Source organism: Haemaphysalis longicornis, unplaced genomic scaffold (genome assembly GCF_048455015.1).
Source record: "Haemaphysalis longicornis isolate Haplotype H1 unplaced genomic scaffold, Haemaphysalis longicornis Haplotype H1 scaffold_20, whole genome shotgun sequence".
In the NCBI taxonomy this organism is placed as follows: domain Eukaryota; kingdom Metazoa; phylum Arthropoda; class Arachnida; order Ixodida; family Ixodidae; genus Haemaphysalis; species Haemaphysalis longicornis.
The window spans coordinates 1,514,543-1,524,823 of NW_027526296.1; the positions used below are offsets into that span (position 1 = coordinate 1,514,543).

General features: G+C 50.2%; 1 pseudogene; it reads left to right on the top strand.

The window, feature by feature from the left end:
• Positions 1-2,595: 2,595 nt before the first annotated feature.
• Positions 2,596-2,692, top strand: LOC144172389 (U6 spliceosomal RNA; annotated as a pseudogene).
• Positions 2,693-10,281: the final 7,589 nt, after the last annotated feature.

Genomic DNA, 10,281 nt, shown 5'->3' on the forward strand with positions numbered 1-10,281 from the left:
CGTACTTAAAGCACTTTCCACATTTCTCCATGACGCGTCGACTGTACGACAATGCCGTTCGCGGCTAGTCTCGTAATTTGCTTGAGCCTTGAGGGACAGCGTAGTGGCTCGTCGCGGTCTAGAGCTAGCTTCCCGTGGCTCGTCTTCTTTGGCGGAGCTCGTTTTTTCAGACTGACTGGTCAGCTTGTGTGGATCCATTAAGGCTTGCCGCCTCTTTCGCAGAGTACCCTCCGTTCAATGGAAAATCACTTGCGTTGGATGCGAAGCTGACTAGTAGGTATTGAGGTGAGCCTACATTGCCGTTGGTTGCCCTTGCTTCGTGGTGGCCGCTGAACGTCGGGCTGTCCTTTCAGAAGGTGCTGTCATGGGCGAGCCGTCGACGGAAGGCTTCCCGTGGTGACGTAATCCTTTGTGTTGGCGGACCTGAGGGTAACGGCCAAAGCGGTAGACTTCCCTTTTTTACTATTCTGGCCTCGCGGTACGCTGTTCGACGGGGTCGATGCGTCCGCTATCCATAAAGATGACGGGTAAACATTGAAAGGCTTAAAAGGCAAACTTTATTATGAAATGATAAATGAAAAACGGGAAAAGGTTAAAAGTCGAAAAAAGAAAGGTTCCTTCCTCTGGTTAGCTCCGTAAAAAAAATTCCCCCGCATTTCCCCGAGGGGGAGAATGTGAAAGTGCGAATGCACGGTTGTCGGCCCGCTTGCGGCGCTTGCGCTCGGCCCCCGCAGCCCACCGCCTCGCCGCCTTCTCTTCCATCTCTTCCATCGGGTTTGTAGTATCACGTGTACACCACGCAGTTATCAAGCCGCTATAACGCCGCTGAGTCGCCAACGCACGCCGCTGACGACGTAGTTTGAATGCGTTAAAGATATAAGGCGCGTCACTAACACTGATATCAGCGTCGCGTCCGTGGCTTGGTCGGTAGAGCGTCGCGCTGCGGCCGCAAAGTCCTCGGATCGAAACCTGGCGCCGGATGCTGTTTCTTTTTTAAATATAGAGGAGCACAGGACGCCGCCGCCGCCGCCGGCGGTGGATGGTTTGGGGTCGCTTATAAAGTGCATTCGCACTTAAAAAAGTGGTGCTGTCTCGAGGGCTGGCAACAGCAGACTGGTGGTCGTAGCGTCTGCGGTCCCAGGCACGGCACGGTTATGCAAAACGTAACTCAACACCTCGCCGGGGTCGCAGGACAGCGGGAGAAACGGGCCGAATTCCTTTTCCGGCCGTCCCCGGCTCCGGGAGGGAAGGAGAAGCACGCACACACAAACACAAAACAGACTCGTTTCACCCTCCGAGGGACACTGGCTGACTCGCAGTTCAGAGTTTGTGGCGCCTCGCTGCTCGTCGATGAATGCCAGCAGAACAACGCATATCTGAGGCCCAACATAAATACTTCAGTGATATTTGCAGAGTTCCTTTATTTAGAAATACACGAAGCCTTCATTTTAAAGATGCTAGATGTTTCTTGGGATGCTATGGCGAGTGAAATAGTAGCCTGTAGGAATGTCAAACGCGGAGCCATCCGCCGCAGACATGGTGCCGCCACCTGGCAGTGACCCTGCAGGTGCGCAAAGTCGCTTGTTTCCCTGGGCCAGTGTCAGATAGCGCAACCAGCGTCGCTTCGGCGGTGTGCTGGAAAGGACGGCGCCAGATCACGCAGTTTGCCACCCTACAGCGACCACGGCGGTGGTCATCAAGTGCCAAGTGTAGATGTGAAGACATGCCCAGAAAACGCAAGGAAAAGATACGAGGACTCATGTAGCAGGGGCGGAAGAAGGCTATATTCGTTCGACGAGATTTGCAGCGAAGCAAGCCAATACGCGGGCAACTTTTTCGGCTCCACTACTCCATGTATAAGCAGGTGGAGTGAGAGCCAACAGCCGTCCAGGCGAGTCCGTTCGATGCGCAGGCAGGCGGGGCGCCGACTCGCTCGTCGGGCTTAAGCGCGAGACACATGGACGATTGGTGCAATGGTGCATGCCAATCGCATGCGACTGATCGTTACGACTGTCGCCACGGCTAGTCGTACGCGTTAATTTGAGATAGATGGTCCGATGCGCACGTACGATCCGTCGTCGGCGCCGCTCCGCCCACTGTTTGTGCTCCATGGTTTCCTCCCTGTTTAGGCGCTCTCAGGCCGATTCAGATAAGTGCAAGAGAAATCCGAGCAGGAAAAGAAAACAGTTATGAGCTCGAAGTGATAATGAATAGTGCTATTACGTTATACATTGCATTTTTATATGTTCAGTACAGTGGTGTGGGAACATTTAGCACCCATGACTCCGCTCGTCCATGCTGTAGGTACCGCTGGCAGCATGTGTCTGCCATTTTGCCGAAATAGCGGGCGCCCCAAAGCCAGGGAGTTGCGTTCTTTCACGCCCCCCCCCTTCTTACGTCGATTATTTCGACGTAGTTCATACGTCAACGCGGGAGGGGTCGAGGTAAGCTGAACCCGCTAGTCGACTCGACCATCTCTCGTCGAGTCAATGTATCTTGGGCTCAGGCCACAGATCAGATGAAAGAGCTTGTTCCCGTATAAGATGGTCATGACGTAAGTGTGAGAGAGAGAAATAAACGTTTAACAAAACGTTTGTACTTCCAAAGTACATATACTAAAATTGGAACGATACAGAGAAGATTAGCATGGCCCCTGCGCAAGGATGACGTAAGTGAGAACCCCCACATCGGCGGAGTGCGCGTTGAGCTTCTTGGGAGATCCCAAAATGAAGTTTCGGAGGGCTGCTTTGGAGTTGCTGACTAGTACTATCTTGGCGTTTGGTAAGAGAGCGTGAGTGCAATGGCCATTTCTTCCCCAGTTTCCGGCTAGATTGTGCCGACTGATCCAGAGGCAACAGTGACCCTGTCACTCAACCACTGCCGTGCCCATGCACTTCCCGGTCTGGGTGGTCGGCCTCATCGACGTAGACCGCGCGTTCCTCCTTATGCAGGCGGCGTTCGACGTTATGCTCGGGGTGAATATTTCGAGGAAAAGGAAATATGTGTATATGCGCCTTCTAGCTCGTGGCATTCATACTGCGTAAGAAATTGTCGTTGGTGCAAAGAACAATGAACACTAAACCAAGTGAGTTGAAAATAAAAGTAGGTTAATTAAAAAAGTAAAAGTAAAGTAAAAGTAAAGTAAAGTAAAAGTAAAAAAAAAGTAAAAGTAGGTAAAATAAAAGTAGGTAGGTAAAAGTAGGGCCTATGGATTGCGAGGTGATCACGATTTCCCAGCACGACGACGGCTCGATTGCTTAATCTGATTAAAGGTGGACGTATCAAGCAAATGCCTGGCAACCTTATAAATAGAAATGTACTGAGTCGGGCGATCGAAGTGAGTAATTTGGGCATGGCAAACCCAAAAGTATACATTTGGGCGAGTAGTAAAGTATGTTTCTGCTAAATGTCCTCTTTGCTTGGCACCGTGAACGCGGCCATTCACCAGCGTGCCGCTATAAGCCTAACGTGGCGCTTTGAGCTTTAACTGCGCAACCAGTACCTGCAGCTTTACGGACACTGTGTTTGACACTGCTTGGAATTGTGCAAGGCTCAACGCTACAGCTACCAAACATTAAGCCGATATGTAGGTATAACATGGGAAACTGGAGAAGGCTCTGATTCATGGAAATGGATAGACGAAAAAAAGACCAGGAGGGAAAAGGATGGTGAAGGTTATGAAATGATTTCACCAAGCCTCGCGCTGAGTTTCGGTCTCACGGTGATGCAGCATCCAAAGGCGAGGCAGTCACTACAGAGATACTGTGCTGCGCACCAGCAATGCCGACGTATTCGTTGGGCAATTGGACAAAAATGCGTCTGCATTGACTACACCCTAAAGAGTGTTCAGGTGGCATCGTAATTTTTTGTGTGTTCTTCACGATGCAGATCCAGTAAGAGAAGCCTAAATATTTAATGAAACAGTCAGGCTACTTATTTTGTAGTGTCAATGACGCGAACGGCGCAGGAGCCAACAAAGACAGCGCTAAAAGAGTACAAAAACTATAAAAGGTTTAAGTTAATTACGATTGAGATAAATTAGGAAACCGATATCGGTAACGAGTCCCGACAATGAGCATTCCGCGGCAATCAGCATGTTTATTTTGTAGCAACATCCTTCTAGCGAATCTATCAGTACGGCACGCAGTTCTACGACTGTCCGCATATGGACCCAGGAACTATTAAGCCACACGTAGGTACTAATTAGCATAGAGTTTCATACTAATATATACTAGAGGGAAATCTGTCGCTGCAGTCGCGGGCCGCCGTGGGCGGTGCCATGGCCGCTAGCGACGTTCCTCGCCTACTTGGCTTAGATAGTCATATGGCTTCTTTTTTTCTCGAAGCCAAAATCAACAAAAAAGGGTAACATTTTTTTCTTGTTCATCGTTCATGAAGCTTCTACATAATTATTGACAAATTAATCTTTATGGAGGTTTAAAGTTATAATAACGAAAGAAATTTGATGAATCTTCTACAGTAATATTGTTGCTTTTTGCAGCCATACACACAGAACACAAATAAGCCGAAATGGGAGTAAATGGCTTGTGTCATAACTCAGTACCAATTCGGAGTTTTCCAAACTCCTTCCAATGGGAGTTTCGCCTTACTCCTATTATTTCGGCAGTTTTTTTAGTACCATATGGGAGTTTCATTTTACTGCCACTACAATGGGAGTTTCCAGGGGTACCATTGGGAGTGTATTGTTTCCTCCAACTGGGAGTTTTCAGGGGGCGCATTGGGAGCAGTGTTGACCTGCATTCGAGGTTTTTTTTGTGGGTGTTTTTTTGCGCTTCATATATATGCGCTGCAGTGGAATTTATTACTGAATTTGGGAGTTCTTAATAAGGGCACATGCCGCATTTTTAATTTTCCTTGGGGATCACGTAATTTCTAGTCTTTTTCTGCTTCAAACGTTGAATGGCGAAACGTGAAAAGTTTGTTTTCTGCACAGTCAATTTATTGCATAAAAATTACATGGATACGATATACGTGTGAACACGTTAATAAGACAATAAAAACACTGAATCAACAAAACACCTACATCGAGAACACAAGGTATCTTGGTAAGAACTTTATCTACTACAACACTCCTCAACGAAAAAAATTTAAGCCATTTGCAAACAATGAGGTCAGCATGTCGTCGGTGCGCTGTTTGCTTGCACCTGCCTCCCAAACGCTGACGTTGCCGCACCCCCTGGCACGTTCTTCTGGAAGCCACAGCAGCACATTCATTAGAGGGATAGCAAAACGCTCTAAATCTGCGGTAACAAATACATAAGCATATTGGGCATCTGACCTGAAAAAAAAAAAGAAAGAAACGGCACTGTAAAGACGCTGAACTTGTCACTCTTGTGTCCAACTTTCCGTAATGTCTGAATGTTTGTTTAAAGCTACTCAAAATTGCACTTCTGTCCGAGACACCTGCGCTCACTAGTTCGTCAAAACGAAGTGTTCTGCTGTTCAAAAAGGTGCGCGACCCTTCCTTGTGGCGACCAACTTGTCAAAATGCTTCATTTCCCTCTTTTCCTTGCGTGTAGTGTTCTGGGAACGAGCTTCAGGTTTTACCCCCCGCACTGCCCCTCTCTCCCCTCACCGAAAGTTAAGGAAACATTTCGGTCGGTGTGACGCCTGCGCGTGCCCCCCTTCAAAAAATAAATAAATAAAATAAGCAGTCGTCTGTCGACTCTACAGAATGCTCCCTCGAATGGCGTTTGCTGGTTATAGTTACACGCGCCTAGCGTACGGAGAGCTCCCACGGAGCCCCGACCTTCTCCCTTTCCAGTGAAAGCAATTAATCGCCGGCGGCACGCGGCAGTCACCCTCCTCGTAGCAGACGCGGCTGGCACCACACCTACTTCTCAAGAAAAGCGGCTGCCCTGCGACGTTTGACCGGCCAACTTCACCCTCGCTTGCCAGTAAGCCACAGACACAGCCTAACAAAAACACCTAACAGCCGTCCAGAGTTCGGACAGTTTTCATTCTGCTTGCGAGTGTGAACCAGTGAGTGTTCTGCTCGAGACTCGCGCAAATACGCATTGCTTTCACACCGTTCGGCCTCCCCAATGAAGTTCCGGGCATGGCACCCTCTCTCACGCGCAACGCTCACCTCCAGTGGCGGAGTATCGCCCGTGCAGTGACGCGGGAAACACGCTGAGTTTATTTGACGCTAGAAGGGGCACAAGTCTGCCAAAATGTTGCGTACAATAAAAAACGTGAAAATCTTACGCAGAGGCACAACCGCGTTGTTTTTAACGAGCCACTCTCAGCGATCACTGCATTTAGGCCTCGCGTCGGCTCGCTGGCGTATTCCGTTGGGTCGAAGGTCGGTGACACGGAGGCGACGTTGCAGTCCGTCGCACGTCAGTCCAGGCTGGTTCCACAATGTTCGCAACGAGCTTCGGTTGTTGGGAAGCACTTCACATCCGTTCGTCCGGCCGCAAGTTCACACTGGCAATAAATTTTCGGGGGCGCTGGAGCTCACACGACACACGACACCAACTGGCAGCCATTTTGTAAGCACGCGTAAAGGAGGAAGGGGTGGAGGAGGAGGAGAAGGAAATGGAGGTGGCGTGGGAGTTTTTAATACTCCCATTAGGACAAACGCAGTAATCACAGCCAGATACTGCGTTTTGTGAAGAGGTACAACCGTGGTAAATGCGCTTATTTACGACGGCTTGTGGGCCCCGGTGTAAACTGGCAGTTTTTCCACCATCATACTACCACACGTGGGAGCAGGCCGCCTGTCGTGAGGAGTTTAAAAGACGTATTCCAGCCAAGAAACTCCCATTCAGGCTAACTTCTGTTTTGTGTGTAGCCAACGTTTCAGCCTGTTCAGGAGCCATTCCAAGGGCAAGTGGAACGTGCCTGCTCGGTACATGACGGAACACTCACCGAAGCGCGACTCCCACAGACAGTGGCGCCAGATTTCCCTCTAGTGTATATTAGTATGAAACTCTATGCTAATTAGTCCGTTCAGCCATGGTCAAGCCTCGGTGTAAACTGAGTTTTTCATGCGCGAGCATCACTCACGAATTACTTGGTTCAGTTGGCAGGAAAGCGGCGCTCGAGATCTCTACGGCCAGTGCACGAATCAGAATTTATATTCGCCACGTGCAGACGAAACCTCTAATCAAAATTCTCATCAACAGCGAAGGCCGCATGTGTGGTCCGACGTCCTCATTGGCTGCGAACGGGGATATGTAACGGCCTGGGCTGAGGTGCCGCAGCAAATACGAGAATCTGCGAATGATGCGGTTGCTCATGTGGCTGCGAACGAGGATATGCGGTGGCTTGACGTTAGCCCCAATTTGCTATGCTTTGAGGTGTTACGAATAGACTGTGGTATGCGTATCGACGCGGCGCGCAGGCTTTAACAGCGCGCAACGCAACTCGCCGTCGGGCTTTCCTGCGGAGGAATGGTGATCTGCGGCCAAGTCCCCCTAACGGAGAACTCTGCACGTCCGTACATTCTGCGCCGCGCTGGAGACATTAAGATTGCGACGCGTTCAGAGAGAGAGAGAGAGAGAGAGAGAGAGAGAGAGAGAGAGAGAGAGAGAGAGAGAGAGAGAGAGAGAGAGAGAGAGAGAGAGAGAGAGAGAGAGAGAGAGAGAGAGAGAGAGAGAGAGAGAGAGAGGAGAGAGAGAGAGAGAGAGAGAGAGAGAGAGAGAGAGAGAGAGAGAGAGAGAGAGAGAGAGTAAACTTTTATGCGTCGGAGCGGCTTCTTAGTCCACAAGTCCAAATGCCATCTTTGCGCGTTCTGCCCTCTCCGTCAGCATGACCTAGGGGGGCGAGGTGTGTTCCCGCACCGGCAAGGCACTTCCCTCTTGCGCAGCTCGAGGTTGGGGCTAAAGAAAGGGGGTGGAAAGTCCAAATTTCAACTACATTCCCCGACTATGCGGTACAAAGAGGCTGAATGTATGCAGAACTTGCATTGCGGTGAACACTGGTTAGGGAACTGCGTTTGAAGCCAAACACGGGTGAGGGAGCGCGTTGGTTTCGTAATAAGCGAAGTGTGGAGCCTTGTCTATTTACTCACTCGTGGGTGTGGCGTTGAATATATTCTTCGTTCTAGCCTTTAATGTTGGGTGATGTCCAGGTAGGACTAAACAGGGGTGAAGTCAGGCTGTCTCCCCACGGACAGTTTGGCGAGTGCACAAATCGTCTCGCGGTAGTCGTGGGCGGAGCACGACTCAACCCGTTCGCACTTTGCTTGCCTTAGAACCTTACTCTCACAACATCCGGGTGATTTACGCCGCCTTCAAGATCCCTCCTCTGAAATGCACATGTTAGCAACTCCCCTCCCCCGCCTCTGTCCCCTCGACCACCGCCGCCCCTCAGTGAAAACAAGGAAGGGATGGGCTTTTGTTGTCCCCAAGAGGAAAAAAATGGTCGTGCCATGCGGGCGCGGGAAGATAGAATGCGTGCTCTACTGGTGTATGGTGTGGGGGGATTGCTTCCACTAAAAAGATCGCCCTGCCTCTCACCCAGACTCAACACCAAGAAAGCAATATTCCAGGGCGTGCGCGGGACGTATAATACGCGATCACTTGGTATAAGCTGGGGGTGGGGAGATTGCTTTCACTGAATAGAAAGCCCAAAAACAATGAAATAACGTGACGTATTTGCCTACTCATTGGCAAACCTGCCAGCGTAAAAATGTTCCGCCGATTTTTTTCTTCCAAATTTTTGCTGCGATCTCTTCTTTTAAGTCAATTATACGCACTTTTGACGAAAACAAGATAGTTTGGTGTCTTCAGGCCTGTTTGGCCTATCAAAACGCTTATTAGTTGTTCTATTCTGATAGCACGAAGCGAAAAAGAGGCGAACGTGGGATGCGCCTTGGCGGCCAGGTATGTCAAATACGCGTCTCGGCTCAGCTATAAATTACCTATATGCTTGCTATAGACCATTCCATCGGGCGAGGGGGAAACGTACTCTCGCACTCAGCGGTCCCAGCGCGTGGGCCGCTTTTCCCCCTCTCTGGAGTGTGCGCGCCGATCACGCTGGGCCTGGCGCGGCTGCTCCTTTGCTTTGACTACGCTTTGTAGGCATCGCGCGGGCGGGTTTACAACTAACTGTATTACACTAACCAACCAAAACTAACTCTATTACACCCTGCAGGGATACGAAGCTGACACACGCTTTTGCTTGTTGCCCACGGGCGCCGGACGTATCACGGTTACATCGTTTCAACAGACATAAGTTTTTGCAGTAGAGCGATCAAAATACCCGCTATACGCGATCCCGGGCACACACACGCAAACAAAAAAAATTGTGACGAAATATTGCAAACATATGTTCGACACGGCATCATTCACCCAGAGTGGACCACGCTACCTCGAGGCGAATTTCAGCTCCACCGCGGCCCAAAAGGCCGCCAATTTAAGCCAGATCGCTTAAACTAGTCCGGTGCAGCAACTTTCCCATTTAAAGTACATTGAGGAATTCACCGATCCGCCGCTGCCGCCCATGCACCGCGGAGCAAATGCCCAAGCCACGGAGCAAGATAATATCTTGCTCCGTGGCCCAAGCCAAGCAGATCGGCCAGCTACCAGAGGGCACTGCGCACGCAAGATGGCGGCGCCCTCGTTGTAACGGCCTATACACAATGTCGTGTCGGTAATAGAGGAGGAAGACTGATAACTAAGGTACGCGCGACGTTTTTTGTACACGGGATTTCAATTCCACCCACGATATTTCCGTCTTGCAGTTTTTTAGACTCTCCTCCCTCCTCATTTAGGATTTCACAAGGTGTCAGCGTGACAGCATGACAGCGGCAGTACCAGCGCAAATCATTTGTTTGACCGGATGAACTGCGAGAAACCTAGAGCGCTGCTCAAGGCTAAAATTTGAGCCAGCGGCCGGTGCACACTAGGTCAGGCCTGGCCCGACGTAGAATGCGAGAGGGTTTGGCCGACCGTGCCCGCGACCGTTACCCGATGATTATCCGTACATACTCAGTCTGCTCATTATAGATAAATTAGTGTCTTTTACGGAATAAAAAGGTATCTTGTTGGGGTAAAATTGATTGTATTGGCATAGCCGGCCCGGGCCATCCGGGTGTGGTCTCGGGCGTAGCCGGCCAGGCCCGCTGATATTCTGTATAGGGTGTTACGATTCAGCGTGCCGCTACCCTGTTCGCGCGTGCTGCAAGTTTTGTGTACTGCTCCTGCTCTTTATGGCAGAGCCTACCCTTCTCGAACATGTTACTATGTGCGCCTGCCGCGCGGGCCCTTAGGCGGTGACTCAAGTCATTACAGTCATAGAGTTTCATACTAA